General features: G+C 37.2%; 1 protein-coding gene across 8 annotated transcripts in view; it reads left to right on the top strand.

The window, feature by feature from the left end:
- Window positions 1-20,925, top strand: part of LOC122085749 (NADH dehydrogenase [ubiquinone] 1 beta subcomplex subunit 3-B-like) — a 32,133-nt gene extending 11,208 nt beyond the window's left edge. The window contains exon 3 of one of the 8 annotated variants that reach the window (XM_042654312.1): window positions 20,589-20,925. The gene's annotated coding sequence lies outside the window, so the exon portion shown is untranslated. Of the gene's footprint in view, window positions 1-8,126; window positions 8,384-16,513; window positions 16,745-16,887; window positions 17,170-17,519; window positions 17,539-20,588 lie in introns of those variants that run through there. The other 7 variants (XM_042654316.1, XM_042654310.1, XM_042654317.1 and 4 more) reach the window with 7 other exon arrangements.
- Window positions 20,926-27,501: the final 6,576 nt, after the last annotated feature.

Raw genomic sequence — 27,501 nt, 5'->3', positions numbered from 1 at the left:
TTTTTATTGAATTCAATAGGAATATATTATATTGAATATAAAATAGAAATTATGAAATAGCACGACCTATGTTGTTCCGAGTAAAGCTGCGTGTTAAAGACAATTTCAAGTTCTAAGATTAGATCAAGGATTATATGCAAAATATAAAAAAATTTGACCAGGAGAGAGGAAAGAATAGTAGTTTCACATTGGTGTACCTGTCACCACGTCACTAATCTGCTTTGCCTCCTCGGTGCCAAGGGAAAAGACCCTAGCCTGGATCCTGGATAACTCCTTCCTATTTGTAGGCTGATTACACGGGGGCTGGTTCCCTTGAGGTCTTTGTCCCTGTTATGCCTATCGTGGAGCCTGTGCTGGTGCGGGTGGCCTTTGATAATACTGTTGGGTGGGAGCTAGTCCCATAGGCCGACCCTGGTATGGCAATCACAGTTGCCGAGGTCGTGGAGCTGGTGCTGGCAGTCTGGCCAGTGTAGGGCAGTATCTTGAAGTGTGCCCGGTAGCCCCACAGTTATAACAGGTGATGGAAGATAAGGTGTATGCTCCCCTATGAGATCTCCCGTAGGTGCGGTAGGTGACAAGCTGAACCTCCTGAGTTCGTGCAAATTTCTGCAGTTGGTTACCTTTAGGACCAGGGTTTTCTAACCCTCTTCCCTTTCCCTGAAAAGTCAGGTTAGCCTCCTCTCCAGCTTTCTTCTAGTAGTAGAGCCTTCTCCAAGAGTTCTTCATATGATTTCAGCCCTAGAACAATAAGTGACCCTTGCAAGGCAGGGTTCAGACCTCCCATAATTTCTTGACCTTCTTATCCTTAGTATCAATTTGTTCAGGGGCAAAGATGTTGAGGTCTTCAAATTTTCTGCGATAGCTCATCATAGACTCGGTCCCCTGAGTGAGACGTACGAACTCCACCTCCTTGACTGTCCTCACACTGGCCAGAAAATAGCTTTTGTAGAAGGCCTGGGTGAAATGGGCCTGGGTAATGACTGGGTCTGAAGCAGTAAGAATTTTCCTGTGAGTCTTCCACCAGGTGTGAGCCCCATCTTGAAACATAAAAGTTGCACAGTTGACCTTTTGGGCATCAGTAATCCCAGTGCTTCAAAGATGTTCTCCATCTCCTCAATAGTAGGCCATAACACATCGGATCCCACCCATTTGAAATTAGGTGGTCCCAATTTCTTGAACCTTTCCAGTAGGGGTGTCAATCGGTTGGTTCGGTTCGGTTTCGGTCAGGTTGAATCAGTTTCGATCTAGGAATGAGGGAGACCAAAACCAATCCATTAAGGAATTTCGGTTTTCGGTCGGCTTCGGTTTGGTTTTGGTTTATTTCAATTTTTCAATATCGGGTTAATACCGGTTTAGATCAGTTTATTATTGGGCTTGAATCATAATAAAATCTTACATACACAACTTATAGTGACAAGATTTGAAGATAAAAAAAGCACTTTAAATTTGTGATTATGATTAAATCATGGCTTATCGTTGTAAGGGAACTAATATTAAAACCAATGGATGACAAATTACTAAGAAGATAACTAATATTGAAATCACAAAATGAACCCTATTATCCCCAATCATTCATTTAACTATCCAACTAGTTTTGTATAGTGAACAAGGAAATCAATGGAAGCATTGTTACGATTTACATATCAATTTCTCTATTCATAACCTAGTATTCAATGATTTGTAACAATTCCCCTTGCCATAAAAAATTTTCTCACTAATATTGTAAAATATGGATAGTCAATTAACCAATTTATAATCTCATAATTAATTTTTTTTATCGGTTTCATTCGGTTTGGTTATTGGTTGGTTCGGTTTACAGCCGGTCCCTACATACCTCAATCCAAAACCAATCCAATAAGGATCGGTTTGGTTCGATTTGGGTTTTATCGGTTCGGGTTAGGTTTTGACACCCCTACTTTCCAGCATCCGGGGCTTGCTCATCACCTTGAGCACTATGATGACCATTATGTCCTCTTCTGAACACAGGGCTATTTTGGTCATTTCCCTAAGTTGCTTGCTGCTGCATGAATTCCATAAATTGTGTGAAGGCCCCCATTAAGTCTATAGGGTTGACCCTGAACATCACTGGACGTGGTGGCAGTAAGGGTGTGCCATTCCCTCCAGCAGGGGCACCTTTTGTGGTGGGTGGATTATCCTCCGACACAGGAAGCTCAATGTGGATAGGGATGCCATCGGTATGCTTATGGATTGGCCTGTAAGTGTCCATGGGTACCTGAGCAAAAGAGGATATGTACCCGGGTTAACATAAGCGGATAGAATGAATTACATAAAAGGAGGATATCCTTGTATGACTACCCTAAGACTTAGGAATTAAAAAAAGACCTAAGGTAGGTAAGATCTAATAGATCAAATCAAAGTCCAGGGTTGAAATCAAAGTGGTTCATCCTAAAGCTCAGTTTGAAAGTGTCTAAACCAGTTTCTAACTCTAGGATTTTCATTGATTTCTAGGTTTAGAATACCATAAGTTTATTCTCTGATACCACTCAATAAAGCCCCATCTTCCGTAAAGGAGATATGGAGGTTAACGGTCCAAGGATTATGCCTCTTAGGGTTGAACCATTGATCAATTGAGTGATTAATAATAAAAAGAAAATTTCAAATCTATATTAAACACCACATTAGATTAATAACAACGGAAGTCTTCAAATTAATATTTAAAAGTTGTAAAAGTCTCCAATTAATCAAAATTCAGTATTATCATGCACATCCAATTAAATCCTTTAAGAAAATTATTGCATCCATAATTTGAATCTCTAAGACAAATTAAATGATCTAGGATCAACTGAAATAATAAATGTTCTGCGAGAAACTCAACAAGTAAAACTGCATATAATATTACAAGTTTGAAAACATTGGCATAGAATAGTAATTACATGCAATAATATCTTAAAATCAAATATGTAACATTTATGGCAGTATACAAGCTCCAGTTATTCTCAATCATGTCCATATAATTAATATTTACTTTATTCCCCAGTTGTCCCACACGCTTTGTGGCTTGTACGTTTGTCATCCCACACGATCTGTGGCCAATGCATATCTTGACACCCAAGTGGCAATTAAAAGCTAAGGTCCCTTAGATGTCTCACATGCTCTATGGCTTGTTCATACATCATCCCACATGTTCTGTGGCCAATGCCTATCTTGACATCCAAGTACCTGAACATTACACATAATCCCCTTAGATGCCCCACACGCTTTGTGGTTTGTACATACGTCATCCCACGTTCTGTGGACAAAACGATTTTGACATCTAAATAGGTCAATAAACAAAAAAGGGGTGATTCCAAGTATAGGAGATGTAACTTGCACCACACGCTCTGTGGGCTGAATCCATAGAATGTCCCCCAAGTGTCAAATGTTATGGGTCTCATTCATTATTTTCATCATTTAAATACACATGCGATGGAGCAAATAACTAAGTGCGTATATTTTATCACATGCAATAACACAATTTAAAAAATTAAGCAATTCATTTTTCATTCATAATTTAAAACATACATTTCAGCCCATGCACACACATCATGTACTAAAGTATTTAAAGATCATTATGTTAACACATAAAATAATTAAAATTATGAAATCAACCCTTATGCATACAATAATACAAAATGATTATGTAAACAACCCCTAATTCATATACTCATAATGGAATGACAATAAGAAAAGTTAAATCAACATTTAAATTATTAGTTCATGATAAGATAGATTTAATCCAGTAGAGAGACCTAATTTAACCCTTAAAATCATGAAATCAAGGTAATGTCTATTTAATTGACAAAGAACAACAAATCAACCCCTATCGTCATAGAACCGAAATAGAGTTGATTTAATTAAGTGAATGTACCAAAACAACCCCTACAAATCATAAATTAGAATAGGGTAAAATTTACTAAATGGAACATTAAACAATCCCTAATCATCAAAATCAAGGTAACATATGTAATATGTTTGATTCGAATAGGAATGCTAACCCTTAAAACAATTAATCAAAATAGTACCTAGCATTGAACATTTAGAAAGTAATAGATTTGATTAACTCATAGTGCTAATATCCCCTAAAATCATCACTAAAACAGTATCTAATATGGATAATTTAGAATGGAATGAAAATGGTTGATTCGTAGTGCTAACAACCCCTAAAATTATCACTAAAACAGTACCTACCATGGAATATTTATGTAACATAGAATCTATCAAGAATAGCACTTAACAACCCCTTAGAAATGAATTTAAAATAGCATAATATATATGTCAACAAGGTTTTGAAATAAAAGATGAACATACATACATATACCAAAAAATTATTCTCATGAAAATCTAAAAAGGATTAAGAGTAGGAAAACCACATGCAATATGGGAAATTACAAGGGTGCAAAGCCCTAAGAATTTCTTTGAGGTTAGAAGGGTAAAAAAAATTTAGAAAGAGTATTATGGTTCTACTCGCATGGTTGACGATGTAGTTAGATTTCCCCTTTAGATAAGGGTTTTCGAACTCTTTCTAGGAGGGTAAACCGATGGTGGATGCAGCCCAGGTTAAGAGACCTTCTTCTCCTTCTACTCTTATTATTTTCCAATGGATGCAGGCCATAGGAAGGCTGCAGCTGGTATCCCTTTTCTCCTCTTTTCTCTCTACCTCTCTTTTCTTCTCTCTTTTCTCTCTTCTTCTTTTCTCCCAAAATCGTGGCAGCAACTTCTCCCATTCTCCCAAATCATGGCCCCTTTCACTTCCTCTTTCCTCTTTTCAAATTAGTTAAAAAAAAAAAAAATGATTGAAAATGTTTACCTAAATTTGGAGAAAGAATATTGGTCAACCTATAAGCTTCCCTAATTAGAGGTGTAAATCTAAGTATAAGATTGATGAGGGTTTGGGTGATTAAATTACCACTCTTAAAAAATTATCCTAAATCCATTCTATGAGTCATGACCTTGTCTCCTTCCCAATTGCTAACTTACTTGCCCAAAAAAAACTCACCAATTTGTCTTCAATCAAATAAAACTAGTAATCCTATTACTGGACTAAGGATAAGACCACATGATTTTTTAGTTTAATTATCAATTCAATCATCAAAATAATACATATATATATATATATACTAAGATAAATGTCACACACACACACACACACACACCAGAAAATCGATTTTGGTTGGCCCATCGCCAATACCACTGAAATTAGATTCTAGAAGATAATATCTCTCCTTTTAGATCTATATAAATAAACTATATATATATTATATACTTATAATAGATTATAATGAAATATACGATCAACCAACATTTCTTGAATTTGAAAAAGATTCAGAAGACATGGTTTGATCCTCGTATTTCTCGAACGAGAGGTCCATAATCGGGGATCTTGATGCATATAAATACAAATGGTCCAATGGGAGGAAGAATTCTAGGAGCATTTCATTTCCAAGCAGAAGAGCCATTTTCAATTAGTCTTCTATATATATATAAGTATGGATGTAATATATGGTTATATATATAGTAATTCTAAATGAGAGATATTATCTTTTAGAATCTAATTTCAATGGTATTGGGGGTGGGCCAACCTAAATCGATTTTCTGGTGTGTGTGTGTGACATTTATCTTAGTATATACTATATATATTATTTTGATCATTGAATTGATAATTAACAATCATTCATATAATTTTATCTTTAGATATTATCTTTATCCTAGTAATTGGATTACCTATTTTATTTGATTGAAGATAATTTGTTGAGTTTTTTTTTTTTGGGTAAGTAAGTGAGTGATTGGGAAGGGGATAAGGTCATGACTCATAGGATGACTTTAGGATAATTTTTGCGGGTGGTGATTTGATCACCCAAACTCTCATCAATCTTATACTTTGATTTACACCTCTAATTAGGGAAGCTTATAGGCTGATTATTATTATTTCTCCAAAATTTAGGTAACCATTTTCAATAATCATTTTTTGCTAATTTGAAAAGAGGAAAGATGAGGAGGAAGATTTGGGAGAAGGGGAGGAGCTATTGCCACAATTTTGGGAGAAGAGAGGAAGAGAGAAAAGAGAGAAGAAAAGAGGAGAGGAAGAGAAAGAAGAAAAGAGAAAGAAGAAAAGGGATACCAGCTGCAACCTTCCTACGGCCTGCATCCATTGGAAAAGAGGAGGAAGCGTAGAAGGAGAAGGTCTCTCAACCTAGGCTGCATCTACCATCGGTTTACCCTCCTAGGAAGAGCTTGAGGATCCTTATGTAAGGTGTGAATCTAGCTACATCGTCAACCTTGTGAGTAAAACCATCATACTCTCTCTACATTTTTTTTACTCTTCTAAACCTAAAAGAAATTCTTAGGGCTTTGCAGTCTTGTAGTTTCTATATTGCATGTGGTATTCTTACTCTTTATCCCTTTTATATTTTTATGAAAATAAGTTTTTGGTGTATGTATGTATGTTCATTTTTTCTTTTCAAAACCTTGATATATATATATATATATATATATAGCATGCTATATTACATATTAAGTTTTAGGGGTTGATTGGTACTCACCCTTGATCGATACTATGCTATTTTAAATTCGTTTCTAAGAGGCTATTGAGTTTTATTCTTGATGGATTCTATGCTATATAAATATTCCATGTTAGGTACTGTTTTAGTGATGATTTTAGGGGCTGTTAGTACTACTAATCAATTATTTACATTCTATTCTAAATGATCCATGTTAGGTACTGTTTTAGTGATTATTTTAGGGGCTATTAGTACTACTAATTAATCATCTCAATTCCATTCAAAATGATAAAAATAATAGGATTATTTTAGTGATGATTTTAGTGATTTTTAGCACTATGAGTTAATGAAATCTATTTCTTTCTAATTGTTCAATGTTAGGTATTTTTCTATTAATGGTTTTAAAGATTGTTAGCGTTCCAATTTGAATCAAATATATGTCACATTTTGATGATTAGGGACTGTTTAGTGTTCCATTTAGTAAATTTTGCCCCATTATAATTTATGATTTGTAGGGGCTGTTTTGTTACATTCACTTAATTAAATCGATCATACTTCGACTCTATGACGATAGGGGCTGATTTGTTGTTCCTTGTCAATTAAATAGACATTACCTTGATTTCATGGTTTTAGGGGTTAAATTAGGTCTATCTACTGGATTAAATCTATCATATCATGATCTAGTAATTTAGAGGCTGATTTAACATTTCTTATCGTCTTGGTTCATTCCATTATGAGTATATGATTAGGGGCTTATTTACATAATCATGTGTATTATTGGATGCTTAAGGGTTGATTTCATAATTTTTATTATTTTATGTGTTAGTATAATGCTCTTTAAATACTCTAATACATGATGTGTGAGCATGGGTTGAAGTGTATGTTTTAAATTATGAATGAAAAATGAATTGCTTAATTCTTTAAATTATGTGTTATTGCATGTGATAAAATGTACGCACTTGGTTATTTGCTTTATCACATGTGTATTTAAATGATGGAAATAATGAATGAGACCCATAACATTTAACATTTGGAATTTTGGGGCCAATGAGGGGTGTAAGTTGTATGGACCATGGGTTTAAGTGTTGGCCACAAAACGTGTGGGATATTCCATGGATTTAGCCCACAGAGCGTATGATGTAAGTTACATCTCCTACCCTTGAAGTCACCCCCTTTTTGTTTATTGACCTACTTGGATGTCAAAATTGCATTATCCACAGAATGTGTGGGATAATGTATGTACAAGCCATAAAACGTGTGGGACATATAAGGGGATTATGTGTAAGGTTCGGGTACTTGGATGCCAAGATACGCATTGGCCACAGAACGTGTGGGATGACGTATGAACAAGCCACAGAGCGTGTGGGACATTTAAGGGACTTTGGCTTATAATTGCCACTTAGGTGTCAAGATATGCATTGACCATAGAGCGTGTGGATTGACATATGTACAAGCCACAGAGCGTGTGGGGCATCTGGGGAACAAAGTATTTGAATTTATTAAATGGATCTGATTGAGAATAACTTGACTTTATAAACTACCATAAATGTTGCATATTTGATTTTAAGATATTATTGGACGTGTCATTGTTCTATACCGATGTTTTCAAACTTGTGATATTGTATGTAGTTTTACTTGTTGAGTTTCTCCCCAGAAACTTACCCGAATCATTCCCCAGATGGAGATCATTCTAATATGTTGGTAAGTGGCGAGAACCAAGAGATTGATGGGGACGTGCAAAACATTTATTATTTTAGTTCATCCTTGATCATTTTATTTGTCTTAAAGATTCAGATTATGGATGCAATAATTTTCTTAAAGGATTTAATTGGTTATGGATGATAATATTGAATTTTGATTAATAGGAGGCATTTATGACTTTTAAATATTAATTTGAAAATTTCCGCTGTTATTATTCTGATGTTGTGTTTAATATAGATTTGAAAATTTCTTTTATTATTTATCACTCAATTGATGTTGTACAAAAGTCTAAAAAAATGTGTTTCGTGTCCATTTATGTGCGTATTTTTAGCGTATCTCTGATACGATATGATACCCTCTGATATGTATTTTGAATTTAGTTGATCGGTACGACGACCGATACTGATACTCTAATCCTTAGTAACAACTAACTAGTAAGTGTTAAAACATAAATCGTTTACTTAAGAGGTTACTTGCTTGATGAATGTCTTGAATCAACATCTTTCCTCATCGGTTTTCTATAATCTTTAAAAACCTTTTGTATGACCTTGAGTTGTCATTTTGTATCTTCTGCTTGATGAATTCCATACAATGCACTATGTTTCCCATAGTCTGCACCTTATCCCATCAACCGCTCTAAGAACAAAAAAAGAGTGGTTGCATAATTTGAGTAATTCGGGCCACTCTTTCCCAAAACTTTGTTGAGGTGATTAGGTCTTGAACAGTTTTTTGAATTTCAGTGCCAACATATCTACTACTCAACTACTCACGAGAGGTGAACGACTTAAACAACCCTTCCTTCCGGTTTTCTGGACTATTAAGTGGCATATAATTTGTTGCAACTCGTGTTGCTACAGTCCTCACTAAGGTGGCAATCACCTTTTGTGTACTTACTCATCAATGCCAACACCCAGTTGTGATTATAGATGAAGTTGATGATCATCTTCGCATCAGAAAGCACCTTATGCACTTTGGCATTTTACCAATGTCTTTGGACATTAAATCAATACAGTGGGCTGCAAAAGGTGTCCAACATAGGGTGGGGTACTTCATCATAAGCAAGATGCTGGCGTTTTTGAAGTTTGTAGATCTAAACGACATTCTTTGGCCTTATCTCAACCGCAACTTGATGTCCTGTATAGAAGTATAATTATTTTTGCACCCACATTGTGAGCTGGTCCCATTTGATTCTCAAAACTCTTGCATTCCTTTCCTTCCAAACCACAGTATAGCTGAGAAGGATAAAACGAACAGAATTTTCTTGGATTTTGCAAAATAATATACTACTACTCAACACTTTATTTAATGTGTCATACATGTTCCATCTTGTTCATCTCATTCAGGAAGACATCCCTTTTTCTTTTTTTGTTTTTTTACTTTCATACCACAATTAAAAAAAAAAAAAAAAAAAAGATGATGGAAGGATTCCTGCTCCTGGAGACAAAGTACCCAGGAAATGACAGAGAATGGACATTGATTATGATCTAGTTAATAGTTGAGATTTTGTCTGCCCTAACTGTTCGCACCCAAGAAAAAGAAAACCTCCTGAATTTTTTAAGGAACCTCTTTACTCTCTGTGGCCTTAAAAGGAATTTCAGGACCTGTAATTGGTTGTGATGGAGAACTTACCTGAACTATCAGTATTCTAGTCACTGTGATCCTTAACATATCGAGTGGGAAGTTAGAAATATGAGAGGGCTGCCACATAAGCCACCTCCAATCATTGGAATCACGGGAGGAAACCAATCTGTGAATCATATCTTCCTTAGGCATACTGACCTTTTTTTTTTTTCCCCAATTAAATTAAGAAAATCATTGGGGAAGGGGAACCTCCAACTTTATTCATCTCATTCATCCTATTCTGAAGACAACTCATGTTGCTCCTAGTCTGATTGTTCAGAATCTTTGTGTGGATTGTCTGTTCCATAATTTGTACATACTCAGCCCTGGTATTTCAAATATTGAGGTTGATTCTGTTTTTCATTAGAGTGCTGACTTCTTTTAATCCAAATCTTAGAGAGTGGTTGTCAATTTCATACTTAGCCTCGGTATTCCAAATGCTGATGTTGATTCTGTTTTCATAAGAGTGCCAAGTTCTTTTAATCCAGAATTTTAGGTAGTGGTTTTGAGTGGGTAATGCCAAGCTGATTACAAATGTAATCAATCCCAATAAAGATAGTAATAGACTCCAAACAAAAGCTAAGAAGTACATTCAGATCAGACATAGTTGAACTGAGAACAAAATCAGAAATTAGGTCAAATAAAGGAAGAGCTGCATCCCACAACCCAAGCCCAGATAGGCTGTGCTTCTGGTCTAAGGTAGTATACTGCGCATCAAAACCCCAAAGGGTCAGCAACTTCTGCTGCCTGATTGAAGAGATATGCAGTTTCTTGATTTAGGGCAAATTTAGGGCTGAAACGGGAGATTTCAGAGAACTCCACTCACAGGTCTAGGAAGGGCCTTGACTGCAGGTCAAGTGTCTCTTTCGGATGCCAAACAAGACCCCAAAATCCTGGTTGAAACTGGTCAGAGGTTGGAGAGATCAGGTGGCTCGAGCTCTGCCCAGAAAATTTGCTTCCCAGGCTGCCGCATGCTGCTTATAGCTTCAGATCTTCAATACCCAGAAACTAGTGATGATGGCTTAATGATCAGCTCTAATTGATCTTGAACAGTAGCTTCACACTTGGAAATATAAAGCAACAGAGGAGAAAATAGAGAGAGAAGTCAATGGGATAGATCTGGGTGGGGGTAGGCTATCTCAGCCTTGGGCCTCTCATCCACTGCTATTTCAGCTGTTGAAAACTGTTCTTTCAGACAAACTTGCAAACAAAAACTCGTAAATTCATTTATTTCAATTGTAAGAAGAGTACAGTTGATCACCTTTTATATAGTAGAGGTCTCAGTCCAAAAATTGGATAGTCTCAAAATTAGAATCTAAAACTAGAAAGTATTACAAATAGAAGGTATTGGAATATGAAACAAGACTTCCTAATTGTAGAATTCTTTGCTTGCTAATACCAAAAGAACAGAAGAGATCTTCTTGAAGCTGTTGAATCGATTCCTCTCTCATGGGGTTGACCAAGTCAACTAATAAGACAAAATTCTAGCTATAGATCCAAATCAATAGAGGGATTTCAGGCTCGTCTAGAAGCTGAAAACAGTTCTCAAAAGCTGGCCAATCTGGTTCAATTGGACAGGTTTGTGGCTAACATGGGCCAATCTTAGCCAGACCCGATTAGACCAGCTGCTTGTTGTAGCCCTTCTTCTTCCTACTGTGATAGTAGTAAGAGGCCATACATGGGATCATTTGCATCAATAGGATTATAATTTATGTAATCCTACATCAGGTATCACAAGCCTGTTGTGACCTTTTGATGGATGGATTCCCAATATCTATTTTCAATTTGGCAATAGTGAATCCAATTGGAGGTTAAAAGGGTTCACCAGTCTTCTATGTGTACTTGGTCCTGCGGCAACCTTCAGATGTTGAAAAGTGATTCACTGTGGAGATTTGAGGCCCAAATCCAGCACTCGCCATATATCAATTTGAAAGGGGAGTGAGGTACTCATAGAAGAAGGTAGCTAGGTGCTCTGCAGATGATAGAATTGAATAAGGTCACAAATCTGTATAAGTTCTAATGCAAATGGAGCTTTCTAGCTAGGTCAAACTTTTAGGCAATCCGACGTCTTCCATGGGGCAGGATGCACTTACATTCTTTGTTGGTATCGTTTGATTGATTTGTCAATGGCCTTTTTTTTTTTTGTCTATGGAAAGAAAATAGGAGCGCAATTTGACTTGATTCAATCATTCTTGCCTTGTTGCGTTTTCATTCATTATGCACCTCTAATTAGCTCAACCATCAATCAGATTGATATATGTTATACCCAATGTGTCATTGAGAGGGGGGGTGAATCAATGACGATTAAAAGTGATGCCTCACATGTACACTCCTTCAATCAACACCTGAAAGCAAACAAAAGCCACAACACAGAGAGATACATGGTTCGGCAATGTGCTTACATCTACGGTTCAAATGACTCTTTAAGTTACAACTCAAAGCTGGCCTCAGTATCATGCACAATATGGTAATTCGGCTTCACCCAAAGTCAGGAGCACCAACCCCCAATTTGAATTGCATCCATGACACGGGAGCACCAACCTCTAATTCGTGTAGCACCCACTACACAGGAGCACCAATACCCTTACAAGATTCAACACATCACCCACTCTGTTTGGAGCTACAACCCCAACTACGCACGTCATGCACCTACACAACAACGCTTACAATCAATCAATGATAAATTGGTTTACACTGAAAACCTAATACATGCTGTCTACCCTTAGCCCTAGGCAACTTACATAAAAAATAAAGACAAAATAAAAGTAGGACTGCACCCTCTGATTCCTATGTCTTCAACCTGTGACCACCTTCTCAAACACGCTGTGACACTTTAGGTATGAGTATGGCAGCAACTCAAGAGTATATGGTAATAGTAATCTTCAAATATATCAATAGCATCAATCAACAAATCTGGTCTCAATATCTCATATCAGCCAATGCCATGGCAGCAACTATCGGCAGCACCTCCTTTCTTTCTTCTTGATTGAAAGGTACAGCAGCACTCAGCGTCAATTCATTTAAGGACTCTAATAGCAGCAACTTCTCATCTCCCTTTTGGGTTTTCACGGAATGAGCAATGAAGGGAGCATAGCAGCATCTTGATGGCATCAAATATATCTTTAAATCAATATGACTGCAGTACCTTAGAAGTTAGATCATAACAATAGCAGCAACTGTCTTGACCAAAAACATGCACAAGAGACGATTCTCATTCGGGAAGCAATAGCAGCACTTTTTCAATCTCTGCTCTATCTCAATGGAAGCATCTCTCATATCACAATAGCGCCATAGTCTCACCCTTTTTTAGAACATCATCTCAGCAACTGAACTTCCTCTCGTATCTCTCTCTCTCTCTTTCAAGGTTGCTGCTCTCCCTTTTTAATCTCTCTCTCACACACACACACACACTCTTTCTCTCGGTTCTGCAAAAGGGAGTGCCATATTAGGCCATTTGGAAGGTCTTTTTTATATGACTACAGATCAGTATCCAAGGAGCGTTTTACTGTCTTGCGCATGAGAGACTTCTTACTTTCTTTGATTAACTTCTATTTTCAGCCCACACATAGAACCACAAAGCCAAGCTTCCATCTTCCTGTCCTAGAAATGCATATTAGCAAGATTCTTTGTGACTCTCAACAGACCACGCACAAAGAACTTTCATATTTTACTCTTCAAAGGCTGTAAGCTTTCCTTCAGAAATAGAAATCCTAACTGACCTTATTTTATTTCAAAGCCTGGCCGAAAGAATATTATTGAATTGATATCTCATCTAAGAGAAGAATTTCCAAAAGTTCAATAATCTCAACTCCTCTTCTTACCTTTAATAGCAACAATGAATTGAAATCCTTCCATAGCTGATGCAGATTCATCACCAAAATAGGCTTGATTTATTAAGAATAGGCATAGGGTTGGGTTCCATACATGCTGGGCATTTTGATTCAATGTGTTTTGAGTGTAATAGGCTATTTTTATGGGCCTAAAAGAGGGGCTTTGAGGTTGCATATGAGATTATTAGTTTGTTTCATTTTTCATTAGTTACTTTTTAGTTGGGTTCAAATTAAGTTGTTAGTCTTTGTTTTCTTAGGAGTCAAGTTATTAGTTGAGTCAAGTCATTAGTAGTTAGTTTCTAATTTCAATTAGTTTCTAATTTTAGTTTTTAGTAAGTATTGTATTAAGAGATTAAATTAAGGTTTCCTTTTAAGTTTTTATTTTGTAATTCCCTCCCCCGTCATAAAGAAGAAGAGCTCCTAAAGCTAGAACGATTTTGATAAACAAATTAATGGCCGCTGCTATTGTCTTCTCCATGAAGAGCTGTCTTGTGTTTGATCAAGGCTGATGGAATTGGTGTTTGATCCAATTGACTCTCTGCAGTGGGAAGCCCGAGAGGTCTTCTTCCTTTGCTTATCTTCTTCTCCTCTCAATTAGTCAAGAATCTACTGCTGCTCCAACCATCTACAGGTAATTGATTCCATCTTCTACAGTCCTGCCCAGGAAATCTTCTTAGTTTCCTATTTAATCCCCCTGCTGCCTGAAACACTTTCAGCTATCCTCTATGGCTGGAAATTAGACCGAACCTCCCTCCCACCTAGTACTATCTTTGATCCGAACCTGGTCCAATTCTGACGAGCCAATTGGTTGATGTTTGAAATCTCCCCAATTTTGTCTTCTATTGACCTATTCTGCCCATATTTGAAATCAATACACGTGCCTTGATTTCTGTTGGTTTCTTTGGTTGTTGGATCATATTATCAGATGGATTTAGGCCCCTTGCAATCCCTGTTAAGGCCCCATCATCTATTGTTAGTTCTGTTCACGAATTCTTAAAGAGTTCTGTAGTTGTTAGGCTGTTACAGACTTGGTTTTTCTTTTTTAATCCTGAGTTGCTTTGTGTTGCTGTTCTACTTTGGATATTGGTTGTTCTTTGAGAGTATCCTGCAACTTTGGGATTAGGTTGGCCTTGCCAATCCTAGTTCTACATTAATAACATACGATCTCTGTCCACGCAAGAAGGGAGTTATGGATTGACAACTCAACTGCTGTGCTGTACTACATAGGCTGTTGTACTGTATCAAAACCAGGAAGTTGCTTACGTAGGTAACTGAGACCCACCTTGCTGAAACAGAACTTTTCTTCCAATGATGACTCTAGCTGACCTCATTATTCTGATTCAAAAGAATTTCTGACCATGAGAAATCATAATCTAAATAGGCTTGGTTCAACCAACCATGGAACCATTCAGCTTCAATGCTTAGCTGCCCAAACTTAATTTGACCCCTGATACAACTTAGCCTTTTTGTAACTAAATGTGGTCGGTTACATGGATCTGTGAAAGGCTAAAATTAAAGGAAACATAAAGAAAGAAAAAAGGGGAAAAGAAAATAAGAAGAAAGAAACAAAGCAACACAATAAGAACATTCCTCCTAAAATCAGACGGTAACATGGATCTCTGACTTCCAAACAGCTTTGTCTGAGGTCATACCAGAGTCAAGACCTAGTCTCTGCATTTCTTTTCATACAACATCCTCTATGGTCATTTTAGGTCTGCCCCTACCTTTTTTTGCTCATTCCATTTGGATCTAGTCATTCCTCCCCATTGGGGCATCCCTAGGTCGATCATTTCTTGCTCTACCTCTCCTTGTTTTTCTGCACATTCATCTTAATAACCTCATCTTTGTTATGCTCAGCTTATTTATGCTACACTTCTTAATTGCCCAACATTCTACTCCATACATCATAGCCAGTCTTACGATAGTCTTGTAAAAGTTTTCCATTAAGCTTTAGAGGAATACGTCGATCACACAATACTCCAGATGCCCCTCTCCACTTCATCCATCGTACTTTAATTCTATGAGAAACATTATCTTCTATATCACCTTCCTTGTTTATGATTGACCCCAGATATCTAGAATAATCGCTTTTGTTATCTCTCTTTCCTCAAGGTTAACCACTTCGTTATCTGTCCTTGTGTGACTAAAGTTACACACCATATATTCCCCGCCTTCATTCTACCCTTGCTGAAATATAAAATAGCTGGTATTGACTGTTCAACATATATCAAGACTTCTAAGCCAATTAAAATCAGCATGGAAATTAGGACTCAAACCTTGATGAAATAATAACCAAGCTGAGTTTGCCGAACTTGAACTGAACCAAAAATTTGTCGAATCTTTTTATAAACTGAACCAAAAACAGAACCATTAAATTGAACTACTCAAACTTGGCACTTGTACATGTTGACACAAATTACAACACCTGATGTGCTCAACTCATGGATAACAATATGTAGAAATTAGGGTTGAGTTTAATTTGAAGGGAACCCATTCATCAAGATTTGGATTTTTGGTACTTGTCCAAATTACTATTTTACTAGCCATCAAGAGGTGACTTACTAACTTTCAGGGAGCTGATGGATGATCTCCAACTCAACTATTGTTGAGGTTGAGCACAAAGTGCTTATTTAGAGTTCAAAAGATTTCATATTTTTGGAATCACGTGGTTTCATTGGTCAAATTTTAACAAAAAATGATCATGCTAATACATAAAAAGTATGCCAAAGTCACTACCAGAAAAGAAAGTATTGTCGAAGTAGTGAAAAATTCCAAAAAAAAAGCCACTTTGAAATTTGATGCAACTTTGAACATTGTTTTGACTCTTATTATATACTCATCTTTGACTGTGATTTGATGAGTGAGGTGTGGCATCCTCCACAACATGGATCCATCCGTGTCTATCCTTGACTAGCACATGCAAGTTTTGAATTTTAGAAAGTCCACAGACAATTGAGGGTGTTATTATTTTCCAACATCTTTTCTATATCTTTTTGGTAATTTCTGCAATTTTTTAATTTCAAGCTCTCCAATTTGTAAACTGTCATTGAAAAAAACTTAATGAAAATGTGACTGGAATCAGCTGCCTTGTTTGAACATGGTATGGAATTTAGATTGGTCGCTTTGTTTGAACTCGATGATTTCAAATAGCATGCTTTCAGTCTGATACACTACCTCTTTTTTTTTTTTTTGATAATTTTCTTTTCTTCAAATCACTTCTAACTTTTGATATGTTTTAGAGTACTGCATTACTGAAACAAAGTGTTGTCACAGATGAATGCTTGGAAGAAGATAATATAATTTGTGGTTTGTACTGAATTAAGCTTCAATAAAGCCTCTAAAATAAGTTGTAGACTTGGATTTGTACCAGAATTTGAGTAGGAATTTGGTGATGTTTCACTGTTCTGTTTCCAAACCAAAAATATCTTTGCTCATTGTGGTGTAAGAGGTGGGTTTTATTTTCATTGAAAGAGGATTTGTAATACTGTGGAAATCTAAATGCAAATTAGAATTCTTTACGATGTTATGGAATCAAATGTTCAGATCTTGCTGTGAATCATTTTGTTTTAAAAAGTACAGGATATGATCTACCCATTTCCTTCCCTTTAAATTTCCATTGGAATCAAACAAAACCTATAATTTTTTCTATAGTCAGTGACTCTATCAACGTGGAAGCTACCCTTTGTATTATACTCTTGCCAAGTAACATAGGTGTGGGTGATCTCATGTATCTCACCTTGTTGTTGACCCATCTACGGCATGCATCACTTTATTTGTGGATTTTGGATTTGGGTTCTTCTAGGGGTGATGCTGATCAACAGGTTGAAGACGTGAACACTAATTCATCCTTCCTCATCCCCTTTTGATCAAGGTCTTCCGCTGTTCGAGGAGTGGACTAATAATTTCAATGTCTTGGAGTTGGCCTTGGTGCTTAGCGGTTATGACTTACGAGTTCTCTATACCATTTGTATCCTCTTTGGATTTCTTAGCATCATCCAGATGTATTTCAAAAAAGAGAAAAGTACATCTATGGTCATATTAGTATGGAAGATGGGAGAGTGGGTGGTCATAGAGGCCAAAGCTAAATGTTTAACAAAAAGCACTACATCGTTGTTAGGCCTGAGTTGGAACAAAATGGAGGAAGGTTCAAAATAGACGTGCAAAAAAGTATGGATTACATTCAAAGGCCACGAGGTGGTGTTTGAATCCAAAATGAAATGTTCCAGGTCCTATAGTAACTCCCAGACTTCATCAATCTTCCTTCCTTTCTCTGTAGGTTGTTCTAATTCAAGTGAACTGTATAAGAAAGAAGTAAAAATATATAGGAAAAGGTCGCCCCATCGACCGTTTTGGACATGCCTAAGAGGGGAGGAGATCAGCAGGGAAATCCGAAGGATGGAGAATGACTTCCAATTCTCCCGTTTCACCACATCAACAACAAAGCAGTACAATCCCATAATAGTTGGCATAGGAGCACTTACTGACAAGGGACAATGAGGAAGCCAAAGGGTTTTCTGGGTAGCAATATTGAAAACAGAGAGGTAAGGTTTATCCACCTTGGGTTTTATCAATGCAAATTCCTTACATGAACTTACAATCTTTTTAGTGACATGAAGACGAGTTGATTCTATATTAGAAAGTAAGCCTCCTTTCATTCTAACAATATAAGTCTCCTAGAATCTCAATGAAGTTTCTTGAAATAGCTAGGCATATCCTTGGTGTAGGTGGTAAGATTTAAGGGAATATGGGTCGGAAATTATAGCAAACCACTCCTTGCATACAAGAGATGCATTGTCAAGGGAGGCTATTGGTAGCCAAAGGAAGATGTTATCGAAAATTTCTTGTGTGAAGTTAGGTGATGTTATCTTTGTATCCTTATGCTTTGAAGGTTCACTTGAATTCTTTTGCTTCTTCATCTTGTCAGCTTTGTCTATGTTTAATTACTTCCTCTGCATGGAACCAGAACTCCACAATGAACTCATGACAAAAACTAAACAGTATATTGTCAAAACAACAGGGACCATAGAAGATGATTTAAAAGTCACAGAATAAAATATGACTATTGATGGTGCATTAGGCAATATCATGAGTCAGAGATCAAGTGGTATAATTATCAGATTCAACATGCAAGCTTGAATGTTTTGGAAAGTGTTCAACATCAAAAGGTTTTAACTATGTGGATAGAAATCAGTGGAGAGTGAATCCTGTTTTTAGAAATAGAAAGGCCTGTTATTTTTAAGAGGGGTTTTTTTTTTTGCTAGACTCATTTTAAAAAAAAAAAAAAAATGGAAAAAATAATTACAAACTGGAAAACCCAGGTAAATCAACACATAGTTGGAAAACACCCCCACCTTTGACATTACCATCAACATGGAAGCACTAACCAACCAAACAAAGAGAGCAATAAAAAACCCCCCACAAACCTAGGAAAAACAAAATCAAGGTCTTCCTTGAGTATCATTCCACGACTCCTTTTTCATGTGAGATGACGACTCCCCTGTAGTACCCATGGCTCTACTTTTTGCTGCTTCTTTTTGCTAACCAATCAACAGTAGGGTTTGTTTCTTTATGGCAATGCATTATTTTCCACTCAAACGAACGCAAGTACGGTTGAAGAAATAGCCAATTTTTCAACTGGAACCAAGGAATCACTTGGGAAGTAACCACTAGAGTCACAACCAATCTATCACATTCTTTCCATAGTTTTTGGATTCTCCTATACTTGACTGCCAATAAACTAGCAATAAGCTCTTCAAATTCTGCTTCGTAGTTTGTTTTCTGACCGAGGAAGTAGTACAAAGCGTGAATGACATTAGACTGAGAGACACACATAATACCTCCACCGCCAGCTCTTCCTGGGTTACCGAATGAGAATCCATCCTTGTTTGTCTTCACTCACCTTGCTATAGCATATACCATAATATTTCTATGATCACAGCCGTGTTATGAGGTTTTATAGCAATCTGAAGTCTCCTTGTACAAATAAGATCTGAAACTGATCAAATTGTACCTTTAATCTTAGGGGATATATCCTGGATAGTATCAACCACCATTTTATAAACAATCTCATGTGTTCTCGACTTGCATTCATATTGCCTTGTGTTCTTTTCCATCCAGATATGACAAGGAATGAGAAAAAAACCAATGGTTCAAGCCCCATAAGCGATTGACACTTGCCTTGTGCTTCCACCAATTAAATAAGTCCTGAACGAAAGCTTACATCCAAAGATAGTGTCGCAGCAGCAAATACTTCCCCCAAATTAAGGATGCCAAGGGAACCTTTGGATTCCTAGTCCTAATATCCTCCCAAGCCGACTTAACTATGAAAACTCCGGATGGGGAATGATGCAGATATGGCTGCCCTTTTTTGGTTGGACCAACATGATCGGCTTTGGAAGCCAAGAGCCAAGAAGAACCGGTCCAGCCTAGGATTTTGGTCCAACAAGGGTTGGAAATAAAATTAGTAGTTTACTTAGTATTTTATTTCATGCTTTTAGTTTCCAGACTTGAACGTAGGAGTAGGATTTATTTCCTTGCTTTGATTTCCTTTTATAGTTGTTTCCTAGTTTAGGCTAGTTTCCATTCGAGTTACGTTTCTAATTTCATGTTCCTATTTTCCTATATATTAGTTGTAATCGATTGAAGTTTTGGAGAGCAATTTGATTATTGAATGAATGTGTGAGTGTGATCCTCCTTTTCCTCATCTCTACTCTGATTTCCCCTCGCTTCCCTAAGGGTTCTCTATCAGGGAAGGACCCCAATCATATCGAACAAGTGGAAAACTTTGTCTTAAAATGCCTAGAGGTCTTGTGAAGTGGCCATTGAGGATAATTTCGGTTGAGGCCACTAAACGTTTACAGAATCTGTGTTGCAATTGTAACTTGGTTTTCGGCTTGGTTGGATTCCTTATTTTCTAATTGTTTTCTCATGTTATTTGCAGATCTTGACCGCACACCATACACAACCAGTAATGAAACCTTGTGCTAGGTTTTAATTATAAATTTAGATTTTATGTTTCATGTATTTCTTATTAAGTTTTTATATTTTCAATATTTCTATTTTTGTGTTTAATTTATTTTTTTTTTGTTTCATTCTAATTGTTCTCATGTCATTTGGTTTATATATATCATGATTTGTTCTATTAAGTTCTAAATTTTTTTTTTCCTTCTTAAGTTAGAAGCTTACTAGTATTTAAAGGGAAATTTATTTGCACTCAGATTTTGTAGACATGTTCAACATGTTATCATCTATTGATCCCTATGATAAGTTCCAACCAATTTCACTTCTCTAAGATTTAAAGTTTGGATATACTAGAGAAATTCCACTTGGGGTCAGGTTTCATTTTTTTTTTTTATTGAAAATTATCCCAATTTTAGGTAGTGGTAAAGTTGGAAGTCCTCCCACTGGTACTTGACTTTTTCATTGAATTAATATAATTTTTTGAAGTTTGCCCAAGTCTTGGAGTTCTATAGTGGGCCATACATTAGAGATGAAGATGAAGCTTAAGAGGTTACTAATCGAAATGATTACAGCTTCCATCCAATGGATGGTTTATCTATAAGAGTATTCCCACATAGCGCAAAAAGGATGGAACATCAAGTTAACAATCGTGCACAACTTAATGGAATATATCACCATCTATAGCCTCTTTTATATTTCCTATCTTACCATTTAATCCATTAAAGAAATAAGTAAGCAACTAATATTAGAGGATGAGTGTTAGAGAGAATTGATCAACATCTAATTGCACTTCCTGTGAGATCTAATATAACCCAAGGACATTCACACAAAATATCCGCAAAATTTGACACAAATTTTATAGATCTAAAAAAATCTAAGCAAAAACGATACAGAAAGAAAGAAAAAAAAATCAAACAAATCTTTAGAAAAAAAAAAAATCATAGATTGATGAAGTAATCATAGATCTTACTAAGCTTGGACTTAATTGAATTGAACATTTTCTGATGTTTACTAGTTAGAAGAAATCAATTGACCAAAGACTCCTCTATGATAATATCTCAATTATATTTTCTGATTTCACATTGTGTGAGATCTAATTAGATATTCTGATGTTTACGATAATATGATTTTTAAAAATTTAAGAATTTGATGAAAATGAATATCGTAGCCTAATAACAAACGCCTCTATAATAATATCCCAACAAAGCCCTCATTACTATGGAAAAAGAAAAGCAAACTACAATCACAAAAAGGCCTAAAAAAATTCCAAAGAAATTAACGATTGAACGCTTGAAAAACCAATATCCATGGTTAGTAACATAGAACCAACGAACATATATATGACATTAAACAAAAAAATGAAAAACTCAAAGCGACTACGAGGGAAATAAATTCAATATAATTTTTCATGCGATTTGTTCAAAGAAAATATACTGAAAGAGGAAAAAAGTAGAGTATAACATACCCTTCAATAAACTCAGCCCTCGCCCTTTTTCTTCTTTGTAATATGCAGTACGGACTAACCCTTCTTCTTCTGGAACTCCTCTGAGAGTCTAGAACTTGTTTATATATATCATAGAGAAAAAAACGTTATGATGATATTTTTGGTAGGACTAAGTTTTCCTTAGCTAAGGTAATGAGAATAATTCATTAATCGCAGTGGGTTTAGATGTGCGCAGAGGGTATTAGGAGGGTATTTTGGAGAACATACTAAAACCCTATAGTGATTTGTGAACCGTAGGATGGAATGGTGAGCGTTCTAGCCAAATGGAGGGAAATTTTCTCCTTTTTTGGTAATTCCAATAATAAATGAGGGCGGTGCCATCTGGGGAGTTATCACTTGACTAATAACTTGGGGCCTTTAATTTAGAAGAAAATTATAAGATTACCCAAAATGCGTTTCACGTTAAAAAAATTACCTAATATTTGTAAATAAGAGAGGATACCCACATCATCAATGTGAGGGAATCTCCCACGCCACACTAATGGTGCCAAGGGAATGGTATGATTCACATGGGACCCACATGGTTAGAAGAGAGGGGGAAAAAAAACTATGTGATAGGTTACGTAGGAGATTTTTTCCCTTTGATTAATGTAAACCAAGAACAAATAGGGGTATTACAAAATTTTAAAAACGCTTTTTGTGGAGGAATGTGGCGTTTACGCCTAGACACATAACGACTGGCCTTACCCCATGAATTGGAAAATGACATGTTTGTAGCTGCTTCTTCTGAACTCCCATTGCCACACCCTGCCTCAATTTAGGCCAAGGTGTGCGGAACTGGATTCTCAACCCAGTTAGCCTAACCCTCCAGGATCACAAATACAGTACCTTAATTTCACAAACACCATCAAGATCACAATTAAAATTAGAGTACGCTAATATGATCATACAATTATCACTGGTGATGTACTAAAATGAAAAATTACATTATACAATTTCCATGTCTGTAAACAATCACATGTTACAATATTACTTACTTCAAACTTCATAAATATTTACATCAAAAGGAGTACTGAAATAGTAGAGGTGAAGTCCATCATTGTCCTCATGTCTCGCAAACACGAGCCTCACAACCGCCGCTGAATTCCAATCCTACCTCAGCACCAGTTCCATCATCTAAAAGTAGTAATCAACGAGGGATGAGCTTCACAAGCCCAGTGAGGGGTGTATATGCAAGCATACATAAACAAATAATACAAGCACAAACAAACATATGATGCCATGTATGCTCAAGCAAATTGGATGATGCTCATGATCTAGTCATACATCGGTGGCCATCAATTTAATACCAACCTCTTAAGCCACGGTACAGGTCCTCCCCCACTTAATCACCCCTGCCTCAGACCAATCAATATTACAATCATTACCACACAATCTATAGCATCCAATCATACATCAGTGGCCATCACTGTGATACCGACCTCTTAAGCGGTACTGGTCCTCCCCTCCTTTGTCACCCGTGCCTCAGACCAATCAATATTACAATCATCACCACACAACCCATAACATCCAATCATACATAAGTGACCATCACTGTAATACCGACTCTGAAGCCACGGTACCGGTCCTCCCCCCTCAGTCACTTGTGCCCTAGACCAATCAATATTACAATCATTACCACACATCAAACATACATACATCCTATGACTTCTAGGCCCACAGTACCGGATCCCCCCCCTCAGTCACACTGTGCCCTAGACCGTCAGAGCCATAATCATAATTGTAATACCAACCTCTGAGCCCATGGTGCCGGATCCCCCCCTCGGTCACACCGTACCTCAAAGTCATCAATACCACAATTACAACTGTAGACCTCATCCACAGAATCACAGTCCATGTACACAGCATACAATCTCATAACCACAATAACTCACACAACTCACAATCACATAACCACATTAGCTTACATAGCTCACAATCACATAATTACATTAACTTACCTCACTTACCTCTGCAATCCAAGAGCAATTCCACAACCTCATTATTTCATATTCACAGAGTGGTAGATAATAATAATAAAAGATAAACAAATCAATCATGTCAAACAACATGCATAGCAGTAATATGACATATCATCCATACACATGATTCATGCAAAAATAGAAAATAATTCAAAAACACTCCGTGAAATAAAGTCAAACACCCACTCACTTTGGTGCTCAGAACTGGATGACTTCCCTTTTTATACTAAACAGATTCCCCCTCTTCGAGTCAAATTTCCTAAAACTGGAACATACGTAAAGTTTTAAAATAGAACTAAATATTAAATCAATCTATTCCAATCAAGATTCTTCCCATTTCTAATCCCTTTTCTGCTCAAGTTACCTTAAGGTCCCCTTTTATCTCTGTAGTTGGGCACAATATTCTTATTTATGTCCTTCTACAAGTCCTTAGTAAGCACAACAGGTTTCAGACCAATTCTGGAATCATTTTAATCTCTGGAAGCCTAACCGGCTGGAGACACTGGAGCTGACCGGCTGGCTTGTGGTCTCCCACCGGTTGCCCCAAATCTGCAGAATTCAATTTTGCCACGTTCCTTTCTGGTTCTGATATGTTTTAAATTGAGATTTCTCTATTTTATGAGGTCCGAATTTCACAAGGAAGGTGTACTTCTCCAATTCCTTCTTCAATCGGCCATTTGACCTGGGCTCTAGGTCTAATAAATTCTGTTTACATGAGTAAATTCTAAATTTCAGTAGAATTGCAAAGAGAGCTGAAATAACTTTAGAATTACTCCCACAACTCCAAATTTCTACTCAAATAATTCAGAATTCCCAATAATCTTTACTATATACAGCAATAATTCATTTTAATTACTGTTAAAGTGAGATTAGGAAGGAAACTGCCCATCTCTTAATTAGGGAAATTATCTCTATTTGGTGGAATCCTTAACTTAATTGCATGCGAAATTATCTCCCTAACCCTATTACTGTAGAACATTATTCAGCACTTGTCACCAGCCCGATCCAAGAATTGTGTAAGGTAAACAAGTTCTCTTTCTATTTCTCTCTTCTCTTTCTTCTTCCTTCTCCTTCCTTCTTCGTTCTTCCTTTTTCTTCATGCTGCCTGCAGGAAATGAGAGGGTCAAATGGTTTCTCCACTGAATACCCAACGCTTTTTTATTCCTCCTCTTAACTGACTTGAGCCTAAGGCTTATGTGGTGAGAGAGTATTATATGTATATATTTATCTTTAAGTTTTATATTTATATTGTTATTTATATAATATAATAATATGAATTACACTCATCCCTCTGTACATCATTAGCAGGGTTAGAGGAGAAGGGATTCACATAATAGAGTGTGTATGGGGCCCACAGAATCTAAAAATACTGATTCTGCCAAGCCAACCGGCCAGCCTGGAGCTTCCGGAGCTCTCCCACCAGTTGGGCTAAAACCAGCCCCCTTTGGCTTGCAACACTCCCTATCACTTCTAACCCCTATTATAGGCTACAATTACTTGTTAGCCATGATTCTTGCTGATTCTTCCAACACTGTTGGCAGGATGCAGAGGTACATGTAGGATCATTCTTCCTTTTCTGGCATTCCACTGCTGCCAACCAAGCCAGTATTGGCCTTCTCTGCCAGGTATCCTTGTCTGTCAAGTAAGGTAGAGAGGTAAAGTTAGGGTGTTACACCCATTGGTCCATATGCACTCAGAAGCACCACACTCCCCTAGAGAAAACACTTCCCCTCCAAATTATCTAAGATGAGTAGATGAAGTAGTTAAAATTATAAAATATGTAATTTTGTATTTTATATTCATCTTCATTTTCTGGCATTTTAACAATTTTACTAAAATTTTGAATCAGAGTTTGAGGAACCGTCCTTGCTTACGTTAGACTAAAATTTAGCCATTGAGAGTGTTACGCCAGTGCCTTGACTCAGTCTAATTTGAACTGTTGTGATAGGTCTTGGACTGGAGATTGGAAGCACGGTCGGGTTTTGGCTCGGGGCCGCCCATTGCTAAAGGGGGAGTGATGATCCCACATGTTCATGCATTGCGTGCCTATCTAACTAGAAGGGATTCATGCCTTCCGATTCCAGACGGTACGTGACCCGACCCCCCCACTTGAATTCTGGCACACATTAAAAATTTTCGAATAGCCTTGAGCATGTCCGAGGGCAACCACCCATGCAAGACTAGCCATGGGACAACAAGTTGTCAAGATAGCAAGCTGTCTTGAGCACTGGAAACAAGCCACCAGAAGCAGCCTGGGCCTGGATCCGGTCCCTGTTTCTGGTGGGTTGATAGGTTGCTGTCGGGGTTTCGATGCCCGTGGTTCCCGCCACTCGTATTGTAAATGGCTCCGGATGATCTCAAATCATCCTCCACACCTTCCTCGTGACGTGAGCACTTTACAGACCTAAATGGTGGGTTCCTCATGCCCAAAATTCATTTTAACCCGATGGGTCCTAAAGGGGTCTAACCCAAACAGACCCTAAGGTCCACTTAAGTTATAAGTTGGGAAATGAGGATTCATTTTCTCATTTCCCTTGTGCTCAATGTAGGAGGGGAGAGAAAGAGGAGAGGAAAGAAGAAGAAGAGGAAGAAGAAGAAAGTTGGAGGCCTACCTTGGTGCCGGCTGTCGCCTTGTTGCCAGAATCATTGCCGGAGGTAAGTACAACCTCCCATACCACTCTCTCTCTTCATTTCGACCTAGACAAAGCTAGGTATGGGTGGAATCTTAGTGTACAAACCATGTTAAGGCTGTAGAATGCGTGTTCTAGCCTCCCAGTGTTGTTGTCGAGCTCGAACCAAGCTCGGTGAGCTCCGACAACATGTATTGCCAAAAGACCAACTAGGGTTTTGATCATTCGATCGACGTATCTCACAAACGACTCAGTGGAATCAGGATTTTCTTGGATTCGAATGATGCTAGGAACATCCCCTACAAACTCCACAGAACAAATCCTGGTGATCGGGCCAGAGTCAAAAAACCCCAAAATGGGTGGACTGCCCTGAACCACCACCGGAAACAGCCCACTGGATCCATATTTTCGGTGGCATATTTCTGATGGACATATGAGCCTTATGTGCTCTCTGCCTTCTCCACCTGAAACATGACTGATATTTTAGGTGGAAATGCCCTATTTTCGGTGGGTGTTTCTGGTGACAATACTGTCACTTAGGAACAATGTTTGTACCCTTTGGGGGTAACCTATATGGGTCCCTCCCAATGTTCTTGACACATACTGATATAGGATTCCCTTTGTGTCTAGGACAGTGACATGTATGTGCCTCGAAGCCAGCATTGATTTGATCGATTGGTGGTCATACTTGAACCCGAACACACTCGATTGTAAACCAGTGAGGGATGGACTGTGTTTATTTTTGGAATGTTTATTATAATTAAATTGATCACATGCTTAGAAATTATATGTTTAAAT

Source organism: Macadamia integrifolia, chromosome 8 (genome assembly GCF_013358625.1).
Source record: "Macadamia integrifolia cultivar HAES 741 chromosome 8, SCU_Mint_v3, whole genome shotgun sequence".
Taxonomy (NCBI): domain Eukaryota; kingdom Viridiplantae; phylum Streptophyta; class Magnoliopsida; order Proteales; family Proteaceae; genus Macadamia; species Macadamia integrifolia.
The sequence above is the reverse complement of the archived record's forward strand: the minus strand, read 5'-3'. Positions and strand labels throughout refer to the sequence as shown.